Raw genomic sequence first — 25,387 nt, 5'->3', positions numbered from 1 at the left:
AAACGAATAGGAAGATGTTAGACATGATGTTGTACCTTAAAAAAAAATAATTCATTGGCAGCTATTTTATTTGTATCCAAATGCTCTCTGTGCTGTTTTGGAGTTGTATGAATGCTGGAGACCCACAGTGAGAAGCAGAAGCGAAACCTATCAGATTATTTCACTCTCTTGATTATGGGAAATGGAAAACGGGAACAAACAACATCCATGGTTGAGCCCGAGGGCAATCTTGATTTCTAAGTGGCCACTAGGACAATGCAAGGAGCAGTTGGATGTAGAGACCCCATGACCTAGTGAACTGCCAGCAGTGCACCTGAAAATGCAAAGGTGTGTTGCAGGATGCACAAGCAAAAATGCAGGAGCTGATTCTGCAGGAAATGGAAAAGGAGCTACAGGCCAGTGCAGGCAAGACCATGAACAGGTGGCAAATAATCTGTGATTTAGGATATACCCACTTAGCAGCTGGGAAGAGTAATTCCCAGCTGAGATAGACGTACCTAGGCTAGGTCTGCTTGAGCTAGTGCTTTACAATAGTTCTGACCCCCAGTCTGCCCCAAGACCTTGGTTTCACTGCTGCCCTCAGCCCAGTCCTGATGCTACAGTTGGTTTCAACCCTTGTTACCTGTTCTCTACCACTGCTCCAACCACCAGACCTGACTGTCTAGAACCCAGCACCTGACACAATCAACAAGTAATAGCACTTTTCCATAGTGCCTTGCATTCAAAGACACCACATAACTTTAGATGCATTACTTAAGCCTCACAACCTCCCTGTGAGGTTAGGGACTACCATGGACTTAACAACATAAGCGGAAATGTATTAAGCTACACCAGGGCTGCCCAGGGAAGGAGGGCAAGTGGGGCAATATGCGCCAGGCCCCAGGCCCCACAGGGGCCCCACGAGACCTGGCCCAGTGATGGTCCGGGTCTTCGGCAGCGTTTCGGCAGCAGGGTTCAGTGCTGCAGAAGACACAGAGCGACTGAAGGGCCCCCCGCGGCTGAAATGCCCTGAAAGCCCTGGCACGGTGGCCGTCTGGGTCTTCGGCGGCATTTTGGTGGTGGGGGCCCTTCAGTCACTCTGGGTCTTTGGCAGCACTGAAGGGCTCCCTGCCGCTGAAATGTCACCGAAAACCTGGAACGACTGAAGGGCCCCCCGCCGCCGAAATGCCACCGAAGACCTGGAGTGACTGAAGGGTCCCCCACCGCCGAAATGCCGCCGAAGACCCAGGCCGCTGCCGGGTGAGTACAAGCGCTGCAGTTCCCCTGCTTTGCCCCACGCCCCCTGAATCCTCTGGGCAGCCCTGAGCTACACATTTCTCACGATGATCAGGAACAGAAAACACTGCACATGTGGAATGTGAAAGGTGACGTTCTCCAGAAACTTTTTGTGCCAAGCTGTGCAGCTCTGGCCAGGGCTGGATTTAGGGACAGACGACCCAGGTGACCACCTGAGGTGCCAGGCGTTGGGGCCGCTGGGCTCCGAGGTGCTGTTTTTCTTGCTAGCAAATTTATTGTCTTGTATGACAGGGATAAATCATGCGTGCAACTTGTGCATCAAAATCGTGAAATGGGTTACAAATGCAATAAAATATAAGATATGCAAAAATTTAACTAATTGAGGGAGGAGCACGAAAGACACTCCTCACCTGGGCTGGTGTTGGCTGTGGCTCAGAGATACTGCTTGTGGAAATGGTATTGGCATTATTTAAATCCTGAGCAGTTTTTCTGCATTTTGGGTGGGTCCCAGGGATACATTTGAGATCTGTAGTAATGGAGCACACAAGAAACTGAAACACATTGCTTATTGCTTTCTCCTTCCCTGTGAAGACCCAAAATGACTTCCCCTTGTTTTATATTTTGCATTATCGGGAATGACATAATTAAGCTGGCCTACAATTTATACTGCTAGAAATAGTAAACCCTGTCAGAGATGAATTAGAATGCTATTCCTGTCATAATAAAGGTCTCTTCTTTCATCTTAAGGGCTCCAAATTATCCCCAAAGTATCAAGGAAATGCAGGCAAGTAATAATTTATAAAAGAACTGCATTGAAAGTAAAAGGTAGAAGTCTCATCAGTCCTTCAAAGTCTCAAGCTATCTACATATTTTACTGGTATTCTCTGGCCATTTTCTGCTCTCACCCTGGCTCACATCCCACTGGCATCAGTGAATTGAATCAATGAGATTACACTGATGCAAGGAAGTGCAGAATATGGCCCACTATATTTCCCTCAGGATTACGCCTCTTTGGATGGATTAAACATAGACTCAGTCCCCTGCTGCCTTACTCACTCCACGCTCTCAACTAAGATCTTGCGTAGAGAGTTTCCATTAAAATTACCACAAAGAGATCATTTCATGTTGTTGCAGGTTTAGAGTAAAATTTCTGCCTTGGAAATGTTATATTTGTAATATTGGATTTGAGAGATTTTAGAAACTAGAGATGGACTCACTATAGGAGTCTTCCTATAGAAAATTCTTGAAAGGTTTGTCCAGTTTTGTTTTACATACCCCCATGTAGTATTCCACTGGGAGTCTATTCCACCGGCCATTCTGCATATTATGCAGCACATAACAATGGTATACTGTACTCTGTAGAATGAGATGTAAAACTGAGATTCTTCTCACTATTTGTGGGCTTCCAAGAGACCCTGGTACTTTTTGCAAGAGGAGGGGGGGTTAACCCTGGTGTCTTGCCCAAATTTCATTTTGGGCATTTACATTCTGCCCCCATACAGTTTGCTTTGTAGGTTTTTTCCCCCACTTTCCTCATTTCATTTCTTACCCTCTGGTGTCATTCTGCTGTGTACTGTTCAACATTTGCCACATTCTGCACCTAACATGAATAATAATAGATTCCACCCAATAAACCATTGAACTCATAAGTGAAACAATTGCTGGGTATTATGGGCCAAAGCTTACAGGTGCTTATTAAGGCAAACTGCCATTGTCTTCAATGCTGAATCATTAGAGTTCTGATGAGTGGCATATTCACTAATGACTAGATTCTACTCCCAGTCATATCAGGGATTCTCTATAGGAACACTTAGTTTGCAGCAGGGAGGGGGATAAATCTACCCTGCACTACCCTCTTACATACTTACTGGTCTCGTGAACCTGGATGCTGCAAACTAAAAGCTCTGTTGTGCACTTTAATCTAGTCCTGATTCAATGCAGGGTAAATTGAAACACGCTGCAGAACTTTCAGCACACAGCAGCCTGGGCCATATAGACACTTAGTACCTGGTGAAGTAGAGTTATTTATCCCAGTTTGCTGCAAACTGAGTGTTTGCATAAAAAAGTCCTCAGTGTAAATCTGGAAAAACTCCAGTTACTTCAGTTGATTTACGCTGGGTAACAGTAGCATCCAGTCCACTGAGTGGAGTTACTGTGGGTTTACATAATGGTAGTGGATCAGAAGCTGATCCTAAATCTTTGTTTATATGACTATGTAGGGACAAGTTTGAACAGGGCAATACAAGGACCAATTTGATTAACACTTTCTGTGGTATTGTGTAGTGTTGTGTGGGGAGGGAAGCGGGGGGGTTGCGAGAACCTTTTTGGTATGAGCTAGGAGGATTCTTGGAGGAATCAAGACAGTACAAAATCCCATTTACAAAAGCTAACAGGCCATTGTCCTATCTCTGACACATTTCAATTAAAGTATAACATACAGCTCAGCCTCTAACTGGTATTTCAGCAAAGAGCTGACAGCCCCAATAGCCATCTTCAGGGTTTTTTCTCAGCTATCTTCCATGCCATAAAATATTACATCTCACCTGAATGGCTATTTAAAAATCCATTTAGATACAAAGAATAAAATGAGGCAGCTATGTCTGTTTATCATATGTCCATTCCCTTGTTGCGCTGGCTACCAAAACTGCCCAGTCCTGAGGATGGAAATAAATCTTGTTAATTTAATCATTCAACACTAAAGGAATATGTCCTGCTCATTTTTAATAGTATAATATCTAATAAACCACTCTTCAGGCTCCAGCTCGTGGGAAGAAATTTATTTTCATATTATTCACAGTGAATTGCTCTTGGATATTAATTACATTGCAGCAGCAATACTCAATCCACCGCTCTTCAGGGCCCTATTTGCCCATTGGTTTGCTTGACATTCCTCTTGCTCTGATTATATATCAGAATAAATGTGATACTTCAAATGAGGAAGAGAAAACTGAATAATGCGACTAGCCTTGCAGGAGCTGCTACAATCTGTGGAGTCAAATGAAGTAGCCACTAAGAACCTCTATGGACACATAATTTGAGGTGCTATGCTCAGGGCTTGCTGGGAAAAACTCCATGAGTTAGCAGCGCTGAATCCATTTAATCCAGCAGACAATTTAGCTCCCAAACTGTACACCAATGATCACTCAAAATACTGAAAGGGCAACAGAAACTTGTATTAAAAAACAACATTATGTCCTGTTCATATTTAAGGCTGCAATCATTTTAACCATCATTATGTTTATCTCTGGTTGTCACCAGCTGGGTCCTAGCATTGGTCCAGTGGTGACATGGAGGTTTCCCTGTAAACCGTGTTATATAATTGTGATAGAAAATTATACTCTCTCTACAGCCTAAAACTAGCATAGTAGAAATAAATATGTAAACAAACAACCAAAAAAAAATCCCTATTCTCACTGATTGCAGAAACTGTGCAGTTTATAGAATTCTTGCATGGACCTGGAAGATGAGGGAAGGCCCCTTTGGAAAGATAAATAACTGGAAAGGAGGAGGACTGGAAGAGTTGTAAAAACAAGCCAAGTGGGAAATTGAAGACAGAAAAAGAAGAAATAATGATGGGAAATTTCAGGAAACATTTCACCAAGAAACATTTCTCTGCCAAAAAAGGTGCTATTCGAGGAGCATGAATGTCCTTGCTGGGTGCCCTTTCTGGACCATTGAGGGGGAATAAAGGTGCAGTTGCCCTGAACTTTGACTCCAGAAATAAGGAAAGAGCAGAGTTTCAGGAAGGAATTCCCCCGCCCTCCCTCTCCGCTGTGTATTCTAGAAGGTTTTTTGTTTTAAAAAAATGCCCCTCCTCTGAAGCATTGGAAGATGTCCACCAGAGGTGGATTAAGATTTACTGGGGCCCTGGGCACAAAGAACATTTGGACTCCCCAAACCCTGGAGGCCCAGGGGCACTGGAACTGGGGACGACCAAGGTCGATGGCCCCCCAATTTTTAGCATAGGCACAGCAGCCTCGGACAGGTGTGGAGCAGCAGTGGTAGAGGCTGCACTTCACGGTAGGGGAGCTGATAAGGAAGCCAGAGCTGAGCAGTTGTAAGTCGCCCAGGGAGCCCGGGCTGCTGTGGGGAGCATGGCGTGCTCTGGGGTGTGGGAACATGGGACAGGGGCCATTCTTGGGCACCCTGGACCCCCATGCAGGACAGGTGGAGGGTTTGGGGCTGCCCACAGCAGCGCAGGCTCCTTAGGCAGCTCTTACCATGGCCTGGCTCCAGTTTCCAGCCTGGCCAGGGGCAGGGCCTCAGGAGGAATACGAGGAGCAGGGACAAAGCCACAGTTCTGCCACTGGTGCCCCCCGCCACTTCTACACAGCTTCCAGCACTCCTGTGAGTAACCCCAAATTGATAGGGCCCCTGGGAACAGGCCTTGTGGACCTGTGCGTTAATCCACCACTGTGTCCATGGCTGGAGGTTGGACATTCGACAGCGTGGGCCAGGACTCTGAGTTGACACCAAGCATTCTCTCTCTCTCTCAGATACTTGGCTGGCTGGTGCTTGCTCACACACTCAGGGTCTAACTGATTGTCATATGGGGGGTTCGTGAAGGAATTTTTCACCATATCAGATTGGCAGTGACCTTGCAGGGAGGGACTTTGCCTTCCTCTGCAGCATGTCAGTGAAGGTCGCTTGACAGGATTATTTGATTATATCTCACTTAATCATGTCCCTACCATTGCGGGGGACCTTGGGCATTGGTACTCCTTTGTCCCTACTGTTCTCTGCCTGTGGCATATTATAATCCAAGCTCCTGTGGATTGTAATACTTAGGCAGTTGTTAGATAAGTGTGTGGATGCTGGTCCATGTTGGAAACCAGGAAAGAGTAGGTCTACAGTAAGTCCAGCCATAAATAAGAATGTAAAGCTGGTTGTTGTGGTGGAGGTCTTGGGGGGATTTGGGTAAGTGCTCCCCTACTATGACAAGACCTAAGCAAGAAGGTGCTGGAGGAGGAGATAGCTGGAAGATTCCTGAATGCAATGTGCTCCAAACCATACTGGAAAGTATGATAAACTGGTAGATTCTCTAGAGGGTAGGGATAAATTGGAGGATTGGGCCAAAAGAAATATGATGAAGTTCAACAAGGACAAGTGCAGAGTCCTGAACTTTGGAAGGAAGAATCCCATGCCCTGCTATAGGCTGGGGACCGACTGGCTAAGCAGTTCTGCAGAAAAGGACCTAGGGATTACAGTGGATGAGAAGTTGGATAAGAGTCAGCAGTGTGCCCTTGTTTCCAAGAAGGCCAATGGCATATTGGGCTGTATTAGTAGGAGCATTGCCAGAAGATTGAGGGAAGTGATTATTCCCCTCTATTCAGCGCTGGTGAGGCCACACCTGGAGCGTTGCGTCCAGTTTTGTTCCCCCCACTACAGAAGGGATGTGGACAAATTGGAGTGAGTCCAGCGGAGGGCAACAAAAATGATTAAGGGGCTGGGGCACATGACTTATGAGGAGAGGCTGAGGGAACTGGGGTTATTTAGTCTACAGAAGAGAAGAGCGAGGGGGGATTTGATACCAGCCTTCAGTTACCTAAGGGAGGGTTCCAAAGAGGATGGAGCTAGGCTGTTCTCACTGGTGGCAGATGACAGAACAAGAAGCAATGGTCTCAAGTTACAGTGGGAGAGGTCTAGGTTGGATATTAGGAAACACTATTTCACTAGGAGGGTTGTGAAGCACTGGAATGGGTTACCTAGGGAAGTGGTGGAATCTCCACCCTTAGACGTTTTTAAGGCCCGGCTTGACAAAGCCCTGGATTGGATGATTTAGTTGGTGTTGGTCCTGTTTTGAGCAGGGGATTGGACTAGATGACCTCCTGAGGTCTCTTCCAACCCTATATTCTATGATTTTATGATTCTAAGTCTAGTATGCAAACATCTAGGCTGTTAAGGGGGGCTACCAGTGACTTTCACATAATGATATTCAGAAATAAGGCAGACAGTCATTCACTATGTGATGCCTAGGTACTGTGGCACTTGTTATTTAAAGGAACATTTTCAAGACCATACATATTCACATCTCGCAACAAAAACTCTCAGCCTGCAAATTCAGAGAAAGCGAGAGCTGCTATTTTCTGCTGCATGAGGAAATATCTGTTAAACCACATGCCTTATTCTTGATAGCAGTGTTCAAACTAGACTTTTGAAATTTCTCAGATCAGGAACTATCAAATTATTGGCAAGTCTGGCTAGAAAAAAAATTCCATTTTGTCAAAAATTTAGAGGTTTTGGTATTTGATTTGGTTTTGTATTGGGACAAAACCAGCACCCTTCAACATTTTTTCTAAAGAAAAAAAAGAGAAAAACATTCAACAAGTGCACATTTTCTGACCGGCCCTCATCCACTTCCCCCAGTTAGTTGAAAATCTCCCAACCAGCTCTAATTATTGTTCTACGTTCGACTCAATTATATCCCAGTTTTAGAAACATGTTTTTCCCCCCTGAAATCAGAATGTTGTTGTGACATTAGAGCAAAGGTTTATTACTTCTTCCAGAAGCAGGAAACCCATACAAAATGGCATGAATATGTCAAAGTTGACATTTATCCTGTGTTGTGTACCTGCAGAGTACATCAGTGTTGCAAAGTTGGAAGTCCAAGGCCTCCATTTTCAAAAGTGACTAGTGAATTTGTGCTCCTCAGTTTTTGGGTGCTCAGTCTGAAACATTTTAAGTAGTCCTGATTTTCAGAAAGTGCTGCGCATCCATGCCCTGTAAATGCGATCTCTTTAAAGTGTTTCAAATTGGGCACCCAAAAACTGAGGAAAAGTGAAGACACCCCAAATCACTAGACAGTACTGAAAATTTAGGCCTGTAGACATGGCTCCTGAAGCTGCTAGTATTGTTAACAATATGTTGATGAGACCACTTCCAAGCAGACTTGGGCTATGTCTGCTGTGCCCCACAGTTTGGATTACAAGAAGGTGAGTAGCAACACACACCAAAGTGCTGCGCTCTAACTCCCACATGTAGACAAATGAACTAAAAGGTTCCTGGTTCACGTGAATGCAATCCTGTTTAAAGAGGAATACATCAGTGTGAACCAGGAACCTTTTAGTTTGCATCCACAGCATCCATATGGGAGAGTTAAGGTGTAGCATTTTGATGCGCCCTACTATTCACACCCCATAGTCTGAACTGCTGGACAGTTATTAACTGCAAGGTAATTCTATATTACAAATATCAGCAGTGGTATCCATATAAGAGATGCTGGTGTTAAGAACGATAGGATTTTTTTTTACAAAAAATCCCCATTCAGATAATGTCTAAGATTACAATATGGTTTGCATATATTTGGAAGTTGTAGGCACCTAAGGAAGCGGAGGAATTATTTAGTGTGAGAGAGTAGGTTATAGAGGAGAGGTAGGGTCAGCTCTTCAGTTAGTATATATCAGCCATAATGGATCTTTGCATTTTATTCTAACTGAGAATGTGGTCGTAAGAAAGGGAAAATTTAGGCTGAATAACCTGGGAAAAACAAACTGTTGATCTCTGATTACTCTCGCCCCTCGCTCCACCGATATGGTCACAAGGTGCCCGTTATCTACCGGGTAATGAGCATTGGGATAGGGCGGAGGCTCGATCACTGGATGTCCTCGGGAGGGGTGACAAGTGCCTTGAAGGTAGCAATGGGGATAACGCAAACAATGAGTCGTGGGGTTGAAATTGAGGGTTTATTGAATGGGTCACAAGTGAGGGTAAGGAACAGCTTAATACTAGTTACAACTTGGGCCTACAATATAATACTAGAACAAATAATAAAAATACTGCAATTACAAACAGAAGCTGACCCTGGTACCGCTCTAGGTCCCAGTAGTTATTCAGGTCCTTCCAAGGGTTAGTAAAGGTGCTATTGGTGCTATTATTAAGCATAAATGCAATTACTCATTTAAGTAGAAAAGAAAATGCAGTAAGACAGTTAAAGATGCCGTGAGACTCCGGCCAATTCCCCTTGCGTTCAAGGTTTCCTGGTCAGTGGGTTTCCCCTAGCAGGAGCCTTGGGGCGGCTAGAATCGGCTTTCGTCTCCGGCTTACACAGACGATTACAGGCTCGGTTAGTTAGCAGAATTAGCAGCTAGGCATACTTACAAATACAAACCACAAGAGTTTCATCACTGCCGGCAAACGGGTAGGCTTCTAAAGACGCGGAGCCGAGGGAGACCTCGAGTTGATCAGGCTCGGTTACGGGTACGGCTTTCTGCGTTTTCTCCCTGCCCACCGCTAGCACGGTGGGCAATTTATAAGGGTAATGACGTGTTCAGTTTTTTGGCCAGGTTTCTCCTAATTAGGAGATTTACAGATGCCTCATTACCACCCTCGGGGCGAGGGGTTCCTGGAACTGGCTGACCACAAAATTTGCCTAGCCCCAATGGTTACTTTCGGGGAAATGCTTCTTGTTTGAGAGTACGTGTATGCTCGTTTCCTGAACATGGAGGCCAGGGCAAACTGCTTAGGGCTGCAGCACTAACATAGGCACTAACACAAACAAACAAAAAAACCCTTTGTTGGGCTATGGAAAGTCACACTGCTTGGGATTTTTACAACTCAAGTAGACAAACTACTGGAAAAATGTGCAATAGGGAACAATTTTGCAATAGCTAAGGGATGGGCAAATTGACCTAAAAGGTTTTTCAGATCTTTAACATCTAGGACTGTGTTTGAATAAAGTCCACCTTTTCATGTTCTCTGTATGTATATATATCTTCTTACTATATGTTCCATTCTATGCATCTGATGAAGTGGGTTGTAGTCCATGAAAGCTTATGTTCAAATAAATTTGTTAGTCTCTAGGGTGCCACAAGTACTCCTGTTCTTTTTACTTATTTCATTGGAATTTCATTAGAGATTTACATGGAAGATAAATGGGGTAGAGCAGCAGGAGAGGTGTATTCTGCAACATGTGTTTGGTAAGTAAGGCAACCATGATGTGGTTAAACTCTCCTCTGAGTCTTCTGGCCATCTTCCTAAAACCTTTTAAAAATAATTTGTCATGGATTTTCAACAGCAAATACTGTAAATGTTCTGATCGGAACAGCAATTCCATTCTAATAAAATGGGACTTGCCCAGCTAATTGCCCTTATAAGCTCAGAGGCTATTTGATGGAGCAATAAAAGATAACTGTGCATAAGTCATTCATGTACGATACTATCTATAGTGGTATACTCAGGTAGTCAAAGTCCTTGACCTACTTCAAAGAGGCAGTTTGCAAGCATTCTCTCTCTCATCAGCGGGCAGGCCACCTGTTGGGACTAGAGTACCATGGCAAAGGATTCTAGCGTACTATTGAACTTGAATCCAAACATCCCCCATGCTTAATTGTTCTCAGTAGATCAGTGACTGAGTCCTCTAGCCTAGAGAGAGGGAGCACTGTGTCATTAGCTTACATGGCTTGACGGCACATTGTGCTGCTGCTTTCAAACAGCTAATTGAAGCCGATGTGGACAGTACTGTCAGATCTCCCTACTCAACTGGAAGCAATTAGATCATTCACCGTGGACACCAGGGTAAGAATGTCTGAGTCCTTTTGAACTAACTACATTGTGGCAGTTAATTCTGTTTTGTTTTTACAGTTGATGAGCAAGTATTTAGAGGTGAACACCAGGTACATTTTATGTTACTGAACACAATCAATAGCTACTGGTTATGTTCATGGTAATTAGTATTGGTGAACTGCTGTCAGTGAGCCTGGCACTGTATAAGACAGGAAAAGTGGGGGGAAAAGATAGTTTTGTTGCTAATGAAATGGGCTGGGTTTAAAAACTGCTGCATTCATTTCCTGGGTCTGCCATAGACCTCTTGTGTGACTATGATGGATATGGAGCTGCCCTGTGATAATTTATGAATGCTGTATGTTACCTGGTGTAGTGGGGCAGTCATCCCACTCCCTGGCTAAGAGGGGTTAAAAGCAGCCCTGGAGAGGGCTGCAGCTGAGAAGGCTAGGCTGATTGGGGAAGCAGCCAGAGGTGGGGCCGTGCCCCAGTCAGGCCACAGCTGTTCTTATCAAAGGCTGTGGGCCAGGAGCTCAGGCAGTCTCTCTAGCTGTGAAAAGAGAAGGGCCTGGCTGCTTGGCAGCTGAACAGGGTATTGAGTTGATCAGGGCTGGGGAAAGGCCAGAGGAACTGGGGAGCTCCAAACTGGAAAGCTCCTAAGATGCAGACCTTGGTAAAGGCTGGGAAGGGTACTGGAGTTGCAGAGGTGCAGCCCAGGATTGGCAAAGGCAGCAGGTCCAAACCCCCGTTTGCTGATGATGAGAGATATAGACTGCAGTCTGCCCCAGTAAGCAGGGACTAGATGGTGACTGGCAGTAGCCACTGAGGTGAGGTGGGGGTAGAGGGTTGGGGGTTCCCCAGGGAGCGGAGACTCAGAGAGGGGGGTACTGCCAAGGTAAAGCGGGTCTGGGAGGGACATGGGGGCCAGTGACAGGCAAGCCACTGGCCAGCAGAGGGTGCTCCAGAGCTGGAGAGCTAATTCCCTGGATGACCAGCAGGCGGCGCCATGCTGGTGAGTCGTCGCCCCGCCACACCTGGTTAGTGGGATGGTGCTGACTGTATGAATAGACTCATATAGTGGTTTAATTCTATCAGCAAGCATTTAAAGGTTGTTAAAGAGCAATGCTGGAACTATTCATTTTGATGGCTCTGGACTTGTCTATATGATGATTTAGTGCATGGCAAGCAGGGGTGTGAATCTACCAGACACCAGCCCATTGCACACTAAAGTGGCCTGATACTGCACTTTGGCCTACTGCTGTCAATCAAGTCATCCCTTGCCCTCTCTTGTTATTTAAAAGAAATTAAGAGGGATCTGACTTAGAAGAGGATGGTGGCTTGGAAGAATGGAATAGGGAATAAGTTAACACAATACATGGAGAAAGTATTACAAAATGCCATTGCTCTTGATACCTCTTTATAAGTTCTGCCTTTTGACTAGGTCCTATGATTAGCCTGTCTGGATGAAATATTGCAAGTAGTGATGGATGAATAGCCTGAATGAAGAACATTAGTATTTCATTTCATACCTTCCTTTCTTTAATTATTTAGGGTCTATGTTCGTACAGCACCTAGCACGGTGGGATTCTGGTTCCTGAGTGGAGCACCCTTGTGTCTGGGTGTGGTATTGCAAGGTGTTTTTCAGTCCAATACCCCCTTTAATCATTCGGATGCTACAAGGGTCTGCCATTGTATGTGGCCTAGCCATCTAAACTGGTGCCTGGTCAGCCCATTACCTTTCTAGGGTTAACAGAGAAGTTCCACATAAGAAATCCCAAAGACTAGTGGCTTTAGAGCCCAGTCCTCAACCTCTGTCTGGGGCCCATGATACTTGGCCTCTTCTCCTTCTGATGCCTGTACCTTCCCTCTTGGTCTGAGGAAAGGTAAGGGAAATCAGGCCCACCCTCTCCTCTGGGTTTCAGCCTAGGGACCTTGTTTAGGCAGCCAAGGACTCTTCCTTCAGTCCCTCCACCATTTCCCCTGGACTGCTTTTACTCTTTCCACAGGTCTCTGGATTGTACTATTCCCCTGCTGTGATCTATGGTTCCTCACTGCTTCTTCTTTGGCAGCTACAGTGATACCCTTTTGAAGCTGCTCCCAGCCTTTCCTGCAGTAGCTGGGCTGTGATGAATAACTCCTCTATATCTTGCCTGGGGCTAGTCAGTCTTTTCCTGCTCCATACAAGAGTTTCCCCCTCAGTCCTGTCTTGGGATAGAGGGTCATGTCTCCGGCCTCTTTGGCTCATGTTAACCAGTCCTATCTTCCTTCAAGCAGGAGCTACCCCTCAATACTCTTTCTGGAGTCAGGGTAATCTCCCAGGCCTCTTTGCCTTTGGTTAATCAGTCTTATCCTCCCTTAAGCAGGTCACTAGCTTAGAACTTGGGAGATGCAGTTCCAGTACCTGCCCTGCCACTTACTGTCTGACCTTGGGCAAGTCACAGTCTCTGTGCCTCACTTCCCCATATATACAATGAGAATAACAGCACTTACCTGTCTCACCGGGGTATCATATGTATACATAGATTAGAGGTTTTGAAATGCTTCAAAATCTACTGATGAAGAGTGCTATGTTATTATTTAATCACACTGCAATATCAGCATAAAGCAGTATTCATCTTACTAATGCAAGTTAAAAAGCATCCCAAAAGCATGAAATATGCCTACTGCTTAATACCCCCTGGGTTCATTTAAAACAATGAAAACATAGTAAGTGAACATGTTTAATATTAACACTATTCACAGCCGGCTGCATCGAAGAGCATTCCCCAGCATTTCTGACTACCACACTACAATCATGAATGTGGTGGACACATCCTCAAACAGTAACCAAGAACAGACTATACTTTCCCACCAGCCTACTTCAGGCAAAAACCTAAGTGAACAGTTGGGATTGCATTGTGCCTCAAGTTTTCTTAGATTAATGGAGAAAGAGAGTTCCAGAGGTGAGGGCCTTCTCCTGAGAATTGCTTGCCACCTTCCCTCAGATGTTCAAAATCTGAGGTGAGTGAGCACCTGTGCATCAGCAATGTGGAAGAGAGACAGTTTAGTGGGACACTAAGACCTAAACCACAGAATGTCCTAAAAAACAAAATTGAAACATTGACCTGCACATTGTCACAAATCAGAAACAATTGGACGTCCATGGAGCAGTTGTGAAGATGTGCTCTTTATGGCCAGCTCTGCCTAATAAACAAAGCAACTCATTCTGTCTTGTGTCTATGACTAAAGGCTACATCTAGACTACCCGCAGTATTGGCGGGTTAAAATCGATTGCTCGGGGATCGATATATCGCGTCTCATCTAGACACGATATATCGATCCCCGAGCGCGCTTATATCGATTCCGGAACTCCACCAACCCCAATTGAGTTGCGGAATCGACAGGGGGAGCCGCGGACATCGATCCCACGTGGTGAGGATGGGTGAGTAATCCGATCTTAGATATTCGACTTCAGCTACGTTATTCACGTAGCTGAAGTTGCGTATCTAAGATCGATTTCCCCCCGTAGTGTAGACCAGCCCTAAAACAGAACATCCCCAACAATACAGGCAGAGCTACTCCCTGCCATGCTCACTAGATCCTTCCCCAAACCAACCTGAATCACTCTATTAACAAGAGCCACAGGATGCGCAGCACTTCTGAAAATTGGGCCATTTTACTTAGGAGTCTGAACATGGAATTGGGAGCCTAATCTGAGGCTCCTAGTTTTGAAAATATTGTCCGAAATGATTAGGTTCAGAAACGATGAATATTGCCATACAAATAAAATAAAATAATAAATTCAGGATAAGTCTCATTAATTGCTAAATAATTTTAAAAGATTTGAGTTTTCCCAAAACGTAGTAGTTTTGATAATTCATGTTATTTATTACAAACAATAGACACAGACCTGTGGGAAGTCAAGGGAATTAATCCCATGTTTAAAGTCAAGTACATGGATAGCCTTTATGAGCTCAGGGCCTGTATCTGCATTTGCCTGAAGTTCATGTAGAACGCCTTTATTTTGAATTAGAGGAAAAGTTTTCATCATAATTCCTGTGTTTCTACTGCTTTCTTTGTGTACTTTTTCCAGTCTGTGACATTATTTTAATTAATGTTCCTCGCAAACTGGAAGGCTATTATCAATTCATTTCATATAAACGCATTTAAAAGAAAATACAATCAACAGAGCTAACTTCTTTTCAGTAAATGGTGTATTGATTTTACAGCTTTGCATGCATATTGTTCCACTTAGAGAAAAAGTCTATTTCAGGGGTCTGCTTACTCCCCATGAACTTATATCTGAAAAGCTAAATAGTTTTGCAAAGGCTTCACTGATTTGTTTACATTACAAGTTGTTCACTCTGGTAGGTGGCAACTGCCGTGGGGGAAAAACTCTGTATTTCATTTCTGGAACAAATACAAAATGTGGCCTACTAACGTATTAAGGAACTATACTTCGTTTAAAACTAGGTAGCATAGTTTGTGTTAATCTCTTTTGAGTTCTCTTTTCCCTTCCCCATATAGTGGCCGGAAGTTGATGCTAGACAGAGTTATACTAGAAATAAGGCAAAAACTTTTAACAATGAGGGTGATTAACCGTTGGAACAATTTACTGAGGGATGTAGTGGATTCACTATCTTTTGAAATTTTAAATTGAAAACTGGCTATTTTTCTAAGGATATGCTCTGATTCAAATAGGAATTAATTCAGGGAAGTCCTATGGCCTTTGTTATACAGAAGGTCAAGCTAGATGATCACAGTGACGCTAAATATAATACAGAACTCCTCTCACTTGTTTTAAAATCAAGTTTGAATCAGTTTATCTCCAATTACTTCTACAGACATACCCCAGTGTATAAATCCGGAGTAACTGAGAGCAAACTAGACTCCAAGATGAAACATTTGATTGTGTAGAACAAATTCCACACTCACCTACATCCTGTACAATTCTTCTTCATTGGAGGGCATGCAAGTTGGTGTAGAATTTCTGTATGAAAAATGTGCAATCTTCAAGCTTGTTTCTCATCTGAAACCAAATAGATGGACAGAAGTATTTGCTAGCCTATCTGAAAGAGTGTGGAGAGACCTGTTTGCCAACATCTGATTCCTTGGCACTGAGTTCTTTTAATTAGCCAGTGCAGGATATTTTCAGTTTGTCTGGAATTCTCCAGCCCAGAGTGGATTTGATAAACACACATCAAAAAACAACCACAGAATCTCTCTCTTGCCTGGAGGATTGGAACAAAGGCACTGAAGAGAGAATTCCAGAGGCACAGATTTTTACGTATGGCTTTATCACAGTTTAACAATCCTACAGTGGTGTTCATTTGTCTTGCCAAGTAGAAAACATTGGTTCATCTTTATCAGGCACTCAAGCAGAGGAGCTTGTGAGATATTACAAACAAAATGCTAGAATGAAAATACACTTTAATTGCTCAAAAGTGAAAGCTATCTAATAGTCAGTGTGTCATGCTATCAAAACCTCAAAATGTACTGGGCAATAGTCACATTGGCCTAAAGATGACAGGCTGGATTATAAGGATGCATATATAAAAGAAAACCTAAAAAAAAAAAAATCACCTCACCAAGATTTATTTTTGTTTATCAAAGATGACATGCACTCCATAGTGTATTAAACATGATCTTGATGCACTGCAGCACAGAAAGCAAAATTGAAGGTCATGACATAACAGGGATGCATAACACCTTAAAGGCATGCTAAGTTTTCTCCAAGCTGCGCACAGTTCAAAACACATAAATCCAGCAGGGACACTAAGTCCACAGCTAGTGAAAATTCAGTGGATTACAGCAAAATTGATAAATTGGTTTCTACAGATGAATTCATATTTTCCAGTGTTGTCTGTATGATGACGTGGTATACTTTTGAGTGCTGGCTAGCTGAGCTTCAGTGCTCTGTTCAGAGGAATAACTAAGGATGGGTCAACTTCTTGGTGTTTGACACTCATGAGCTTCAGAAACTATTTTAAAATTTGGAGGGTTTTGTGGATGGGAGGGGTTTCCAAATTACGTACTCTCTCCAAATATGCATGTGCAACCACCACCACTACCACCCTCTTTCTGGTTCAGCTCTTACTTCAAGCCCTGTGAGAAAGGGGTATGTTTATAATTCCATATTCCTGATCCAAAAGAATCAAGAAGAGGTATTTGGATACAGACATTGGATACCTCTGATCAAACTCACTTTCCTTTGGGCTTGCATTTCCAGATAAATGACAATACTTTTCATAGTTAAACCTTCACATTGTAGACAGTTTCAGTACATTGAACGCTTAGGGATGGATCAGCTTGTGTAAACTGTCATAGTTCCACTATCAAATGGGAAGAGTAATGTCACAAAGACTTTTGTAAAGCACATGGAGATCTACAGATGAAGTAAATTAAACCGGTGCATAAAAACAAAGTGACAGACATACCGGATAAATGGGCCACCTCGTCCAGTATCTAGACTTTGTCAGTACAAAATACTTCATAAAAGGATCTAAGATCCCTGTAATAGACAATTACGAAAAGACGGTTACTCACTTTTGTAACTGTTGTTCTTCGAGATGTGTTGCTCATATCTATTCCAATTAGGTGTGCATGCACTGCGTGCATGCTCATCGGAAGATTTTTACCTTAGCAACACCCGGTGGGTCGGTTGAGCGCCCCCTGGAGTGGCGCCACTATGGCGCTGGATGTATACCCCTGTCTCCCCAACGGCCCTTCAATTCCTTCTTGCTGGCTACTCCGACAGAGGGGAAGGAGAGCGGGTTTGGAATGGATATGAGCAACACATCTCGAAGAACAACAGTTACAAAGGTGAGTAACTGTCTCTTCTTCTTCGAGTGCTTGCTCATATCGATTCCAATTAGGTTATTCCCAAGCCTTACCTAGGCGGTGGGGTCAGAGTGAGATGTTGCAGAATGCAAAACTGCTGAGCCAAAGGCTGCATCATCTCTGGACTGTTGAAGCAGAGCGTAATGAGAGGCACAGGTGTGGACCGAGGACCAGGTAGCTGCATGACATATCTCCTGGATGGGTACATGAGCCAGGAAGGCGACAGATGAAGCCTGAGCTCTGGTAGAATGAGCGGTGAGGTGGCTCGAGGGAACATGAGCCAAGTCACAACAAGTACGGATGCACACCGTCACCCAAGACGAGATCCTCTGGGAGGAGACAGGTAGGCCCTTCATTCGGTCTGCCACCGCGATGAAGAGTTGGGGCGTTTTACGAAAGGGTTTTGTCCGCTCGATATAAAATGCGAGCGCTCTACGGATGTCTAGGGAGTGCAATTGTTGCTCCTGTCGTGATGAGTGTGGCTTCGAGAAGAAGACCGGAAGGAAGATATCCTGGTTGACATGAAAAGTCGATACCGCTTTAGGGAGGAACGCCGGGTGTGGTTGCAACTGCACCTTGTCCTTGTGAAACACAGTATACGGTGGGTCCACCGTGAAAGCCCGAAGCTCGGAAACTCCTCTAGCTGATGTAATGACTACGAGGAAAGCTGTCTTCCAGGACAGGTATAGTAGCGAGCAGGTTGCTAACGACTCGAATGAGGCAGACATGAGTCTGGTTAGAACCAGGTTGAGGTCCCAGGTTCGGGCAGGGTGTCGTACTTGGGGGTATAGGCGCTCCAAGCCCTAGAGGAACCTAGAAACCATAGAGTGCGAGAACACGGAGCGGCTTCTGTCCCCTGGGTGGAAGGTAGAGATGGCTGCCAAGTGCACCCTCAATGATGATACCGCTAGGCCCTGCTGTTTGAGATTCCAGAGGCAGTCCAAGATGGTGGGGATCGAGACCTCGGTGGGAGTGACATTCTGCGTTTCACACCAGCAGGAGAAACGCTTCCACTTGGCCAAATATGTTGACCAAGTGGAAGGTTTCCTGCTACCTAGGAGTACTTGTTGTACTGAGGCAGAGCAACGTAACTCTGACTGGCTTAACCACGCAGCAGCCATGCCGTGAGGTGAAGGGACTGCAGGTCTGGGTAGTGAAGTCTGCCATGGTCTTGAGTTATGAGGTCTGGGTGAAGAGGCAGGGTAATTGGGTTGCTATCGAGAGGTCGAGCAACATGGTGTACCAGTGCAGCTTGGGCCACACTGGAGCGATCATGATCAAGCAAGCTCTGTCCCTACAGAGCTTTAGCAGGACCCTGTGAACCAGCGGGAACGGTGGGAAGGCGTAAAGTAGTTGGCTTGTCCACGGCATCAGGAAAGCGTCCGATATCAAGCCCTGGGAGATACCTTGGAAGGAGCAGAACATCTGGCATTTCCGGTTCTCGCGGGAAGCAAAGAGGTCTATGTGGGGAAATCCCCACTTCCGGAAAACAGAATAAATAATGTCCGGATGAATCGACCACTTGTGAGACAAGAAGGATCTGCTGAATCGATCCGCCAGAGTGTTCCGAACCCCTGGGAGAAAGGACGCTACCAGGTCTATCGAATGGTCTACAAAAGACCCAGAGTTGGATGGCCTCCTGACAAAGGGAGGAGGACCGTGTCCCTCCCTGCTTGTTTATGTAATACATGGCCGTTGTGTTGTCTCTGAACACTGAGACACAACGGCCTTGTAAGTGCTGTTGAAACGCCTGGCACGCAAGGCGGACTGCTCTCAGCTCTCAGACATTGATGTGCAAGGCCAGCTCCTGAGATGACCAAAGGCCTCGAGTGCGAAGATGTCCGAGGTGAGCACCCCAGCCGACAGATGACGCGTCCATCGTCAGGGACATAGAAGGTTGGGGTGGATGGAACGGCATCCCTGCACACACCAGGGAAGGCGTCAGCCACCAGTCGAGGGAGCCTAGGATGCTCGGAGGAATGGTGACTATCATGTCTATAGTGTCTCTGCCCGGGTGGTATACCGAGTTGAGCCAAGATTGGAGGAGACGGAGGCGTAGCCTGGCATGTTTGGTCACAAACGTGCAGGCAGCCATGTGACCAAGAGACCGAGACAAGTGCGAGCCGAAATCGTTGGGAAGTTCTGTAGGCTTTGGATAATTGTTACCATCACCTGAAACCGAGTCGGTGGTAAGCAGGATCTGGCGAGACTGGAGTCCAGGATGGCCCCAATGAAATCTATCCTCTGTGTGGGAACCAGAGTGGATTTCTCTGTATTGATCATCAGGCCTAGACGTGTGAATAGGTCCTTGACGATGCCTACATGATGGGTGACTTGTGTCTCGGAGGTCCCTCGGATGAGCCAATCATCCAGATACGGAAAGACGTGTATCCGGTGGCGGCGGAGGGAGGTGGCGACTACAGCCATGCACTTTGTGAATACTCTCGGTGCTGTAGAGAGGCCAAACGATAGGACCGTAAACTGAAAATGCTGATGGTTGGCTACAAACCGGGGTACCACCTGTGTGGAGGATAAATGGGTATGTGAAAATACGTGTCTTTCATGTCAAGGGCGGCATACCAGTCTCCGGGATCCAAGGATGGGATGATGGTCCCCAGGGATACCATGCGGAACTTCAACTTTATCATGAATTTGTTGAGTTCTCGCAGGTCTAGGATAGGTCTGAAACCTTCCTTCACCTTGGGGGTTAGGAAAATAGCGGGAGTAGAACCCCTTCCCCCTTTCGTCTTCTGGTACTTCCTCTATGACTCCCATGGTAAGGAGCGTCTGCACCTCTTGTAAGAGGAATTGCTCGTGAGAGGGGTCCCTGAAGAGGGACGAGGGTGGGGGGTAGAAAGGGGGGGCAAAATAAATTGGAGGTGGTACCCAAGTTCCACCATGCGTAGGACCCAACAATCTGAAGTTAGCTGGGACCACTCAGGGAGGAAAAAGGAGAGGCGGTTAGAAAAAGGAGGGAAAGGATCCTGGAAAGGAACTGGTACGCCATCCTTGGGCACACCTTCAAAAGTTTGGCTTTGGCCCCATAGGCGGTTTAGAGGGACCCTGATTCTGGCCCCCTTGGGGTCCAGACCGCCATCTACGATTGCCTTGGCTGTGCCCTCTACTGAAGTCCTGTCTTGGTCTAGGTGGGGGATAAGGGCGGTGAGGCTGGGGATGGAAGGACCTGCGCTGAATTACCAGGGTGTGCATCCCGAGGGAGCGCATGATGACCCTGTTGTCCTTAAGGATCTGCAGCCTGGGTCAGTCTTTTCAGAGAATAGGCCTTGACCATCAAAGGGCAGGTCTTATATGGTGGTTTGTAACTCAGGTGGAAGGCCTGACACCTGAAGCCATGATATCCGCCTCATGGCGACACCTGAAGCCAGGGTCCTGGCTGCGGAGTCAGCTGCATCCAGGGAGGCCTGGAGAGAAGTTCTCGCCACCTTCTTCCCTTCCTCCAAAAGGGCAGCAAACTTTGGGTGGGAGTCTTGGGGAATGAACTCCTTGAATTTCTCAACCGCTGTCCAGGGGTTATAATTGTACCGGCTGAACAGGGCTTGCTGGTTTGCCACCCTGAGTTGGAGGCCCCCAGCAGAGTATACCTTGCGGTCCAATAAGTCCATGTGCCTAGACTCCTTTGATTTCAGAGCAGGAGCTTGCTAGCCGTGGCGTTCCCTTTCATTGACTGATTACACGACAAGGGAACAGGGAGGAGGGTGCACATACAGGTACTCATACCCCTTAGAAAGTACCATGTACTTCCGCTCAACTCCCCTGGCCGTGGGCGTAATAGATGCTGGAGATTGCCAGATGGTATCGGCGTTTGCTTGTATTATACGGAAAAACGGCAAGGCCACTCTTGTGGGGGTGTCAGGTGACAGGATATCCACCACCGGGTCCTCTATCTCCGGGACCTCCTCCACCTGAAGATTCCTATTCAGGACCACCCATCTCAGGAGGTCCTGATGTGCCCGCAGGTCAATTGGAGGAGGGCCCGAGGAGGATGTCCCCGCCACCGCTTCATCTGGAGAGGAGGAAGAGGAAAGGCCAGGGACAAGACGGCTCCTGTTCTTGAGTAACATCCATCTCAGGTGGAACTTGAGACACTGCCGGCTGAATGAGAGCCTCCTCTGTACCAGCGGGATGGGGGCGGCTGACCGTTGCCTCCGGCAACCGGTGTTCCTATGGTGCAGAGTGGGATGGCATTGGAGGTGCACCTTGGGTTTCATGGTATGCCCAAGGTGTCCAGAATGACCACTGATGGGGTCCCTGTTCCTGGGCCTGGGTCTCCTGGAAGACATGGCCGGGCACATCTGAGTCACGGTCCTGTGCATAGGAAGCACTGTCCGCGGGAGATGGCACAGATGTGTGACGAGATGGCCAAGGAGGCGCTGAAAACCCCTGGGAAGGGTCTCCATCTCTAAATGACCTCTCCTTGTGTGGCACCTGAGAGCGGTACCAGTTGCCATACCGGTACCGGAACAAGACTGGGACCTGCAACCGGAGCAGTGCCGGGAGGTCGACTGGAATCTGGAGGCTCGACGTCTGGAGCGGCTGCGAGAGGCGCGGTGCCGGGAATGGTACCGAGAGCTGGATTGGTGCCGAAAGTATCGGGCTGGCGAATGGGACGCTGAGCGGTGCCACGAGTGTGACTGATACCGAGATGGAGAACGGTGCAGGGACTGCGAGCAGCATTGGGACCGGGATCAGCGACGGGACCGAGAGCGCCGGTGGGACCATGATCGTGATTGGTGCCTCTTGACGGTGCGGACAGAGAGTGGCCTCAGCAGGGCAGGATTGCCTATTGATTGAATGACCCTCACCGGCGGTGCCGGGGGTTGAGGCAGCGCGGACTCCGTCAGCGCGATCAGCTCCCTCGCCGCAGAAAAGGTCTCCAGCGTGGAGGGAATTGTGAGCTCAACCACGGAGTGTGCCGGGGAGCTTTCAGGCACTGGACTCGACTGCCCTTGTGGGACCGGAATCGACAGTGCCGAAGCTGTCGGTGCCGCGGCAGGTGTCAGTGCCGGGCGGTCCGACTTAGGTGGGTGCTCCAACTGCGGTGCAGGTTGCACGGGAGCCGCAGGAGTCTTATGCTTCTTAACCCGCAGAGAGAGGGAACAGTGCCGAGCAGACGACGGTGCCGGCGATGGTCGGTGCCGAGGGGCCTTAGCGGTACCGGCTTGATCCGGTGCCGAAGAGACGCTTCTGCTTGATGCGGACTCTCCAGCGCTCGGTGCCAAGGGAGGAGGAGTAAGAGCTGCCTCCATCAGGAGCTGTTTCAGATGAAAGTCCTGCTCCTTCTTCATCCTGGGCTTAAAGGCCTTACAGATCCGGCACTTATCGGAGAGATGGGATTCCCCAAGGCACTTAAGGCAAGAGTCGTGGGGATCTCCCATTGGTATCGGCCTGTGGCAGGTCGAGCACGGTTTGAAGCCCGGTGAACCGGGCATGGGGCCCGGTACCGGGTGCAGGGAAGGGGCTAATCCCCAAACCCCTCTCAACTATATACATTAACTATAATGAAGAATGAATAAAACTAACTATAACTATAGAATTTATATCTATATACATGAGAATTAATAAAAGAACTACGAGTAGCTAGGGAGGTGGAGATCAGCTAAGCCGCGCTCCACTATTCCAATGACTGACACGGGCGGTAAGAAGGAACTGAAAGGCCCTTGGTTCGGCAGGGGTATATATCCAGTGCCATAGCAGCGCCACTCCAGGGGGCGCCCAGCCGACCCACCGAGTGTTGCTAGGGTAAAAATCTTCCGACGAGTGTGCATGCACACCTAATTGGAATCGACATGAGCAAGCACTCGAAGAAGAAACAACAGATCCATAGGGGAAGATTTTCTAACCCCATCAAATTAGTGATTGGAAAGTGTTTAGAGTTTCTTTTTTTAAATACAGTGAAAAAAATCGCACTGACTTTAATGGGATTTGGATCAAGCCCTAAAATGGAAGGCAGCTGTAGGGAAGTTTACACTACTGCTGTCAGGTCTATACTGAGTCTATGGACATTAAACAGAGGGCACCAGTCTCCATGTCTTTCAATCAGATAGTTTTCATGGGCAGGAAATCCACAAAAAAAGTTACAGCAAGCAAATTAAATTCATGATATCACTGTTATAGCAAGGTACAATGTGCAATCAGTTCTGAGACTCTACTGTCTTTTGATGTACAATTTTGCTTGAGTCAGTGAACATTCTGTAACAGTACCAGCATTTGTAGATTTATGAGCAAAACCATGGCCCTCTGAGCTGAACTGAGCTTTGGCTGATGTTGCAAAACATACAGCAAGTTTTCAGACAATGGAGTAAAAGAATCAGAAATGATTTTTTTTTAATTTTGCTTTTTTTATTAAGATTTAAGTGAGCTTTGTTTCAGAGTACTGGACTGTGAAACTAGGATAGGAAGATTAGACTTTTGCTAAGAAAAAAAGATATGTATGAAATATTACTATGGCAAGGTTGTGTGGATAGTTTGTGATGTGTGAAATGAAATCCATACTCAATGTGCCTAGACAATGCAATTAGTGCTGGAGTGCTGTACTGGACAGGGACTTCTTGTTAGAACTAAGGAGGTTCATCTGGAAAAGCTAGTGCCTACTTAATGCTACAATTTTTCAGGCAAAATTTTTCCTAACAAAAGAAAATGAATCTAAGTGATGGGATCTTTTTTAGTATAGGCTAAGGTCTTGAGCAGAGTGCAGGAGGGTTTGTTTTGGAGTTCTGCAAGCTGAGCTTTAAATGATGTAATGCCAAATTAGAGAACATAGGTAGCGTAAGGCATTTAGACTGAATTTTACCCCTGTGCAGAGAGTCAGTGCTAGAGCTGGTTGGAAACCTGTTTTGCAAAATCAAAATTTTCCACAGGAAAATTTTAGTTTTGCTAAAAAAAAAATTGATTATTTTTCACAATGAAAATAACAACAATGGCTCCCTGGCTGCTCATCTGGGCAGCCTGCAGAGATAAAGTGAAATTGACAAGCTCCTTTCAAGAGGGTAGCTGGTAAGCTGAAAAAAATTCAATTTTGATTCTCCCCAATGGAATTTTACTGTAAATCCCTTTCCACAAAAATATTCCACATTTTTGACTTTTTGTCCCAATTCAGAATGGAAAACATTTCAAAAGCATGAAACCTTTCAGGGGAATGGATTTCTATTCTCTGGGCAGCGTTAGCCTGCACAAAGTCTGTACACCACTTAATTCCCAGTTAAACTCTATTTTGAGAATGCAAATAGAAGTGGTGCATAAGTCTTGTTGGTCATTTTCCTCCATAGACTTGAAAGTGTGCATGGGCTGGAGCCCTAGAGCTGCTGATTCGTTGGTGTCATAAACAGATAAGTAAGAGTTAATAGAACAGAAGTGCTTCATATCTCTTTGCCTGGAAAGGGTTAACATGAACAGTGAGCCTGGCTGTCACCTGACCAGAGGACCAATCAGAGTACAGGATACTTTCAAATCTTGAGGGAGGAAAGTTTCTGTGTGTGCTGTTAGAATTTGGTTGTTGTTCACTCTGGGGGCTCAGAGTGACCAGACGTGCAACCAGGTTTCTCTCCAATCTCCCTGATACAGGCTCTTATAAGTTCAAAATAGCGAGTACTAGATAGATAAAGCGAGTTAGGCTTATGTTTGTTTTCTTTATTTGCAAATGTGCATTTGGCTGAAAGGAGTTTGATTGTGTATTTGGCTGAAAGGAGTTCAAATTGGTATTTTGCTGAAAAGATTTTAATTTGTACTTGTACACTTAGGCTGGGAGAGTATTCCCAGTGTGTATAGCTGAAAGACCCTGTACCTATTCCATTTTTTTTAAATTTACAAAGATAAT

This window comes from Gopherus flavomarginatus, chromosome 1 (genome assembly GCF_025201925.1).
Source record: "Gopherus flavomarginatus isolate rGopFla2 chromosome 1, rGopFla2.mat.asm, whole genome shotgun sequence".
In the NCBI taxonomy this organism is placed as follows: Eukaryota; Metazoa; Chordata; order Testudines; family Testudinidae; genus Gopherus; species Gopherus flavomarginatus.
The sequence above is the reverse complement of the archived record's forward strand: the minus strand, read 5'-3'. Positions refer to the sequence as shown.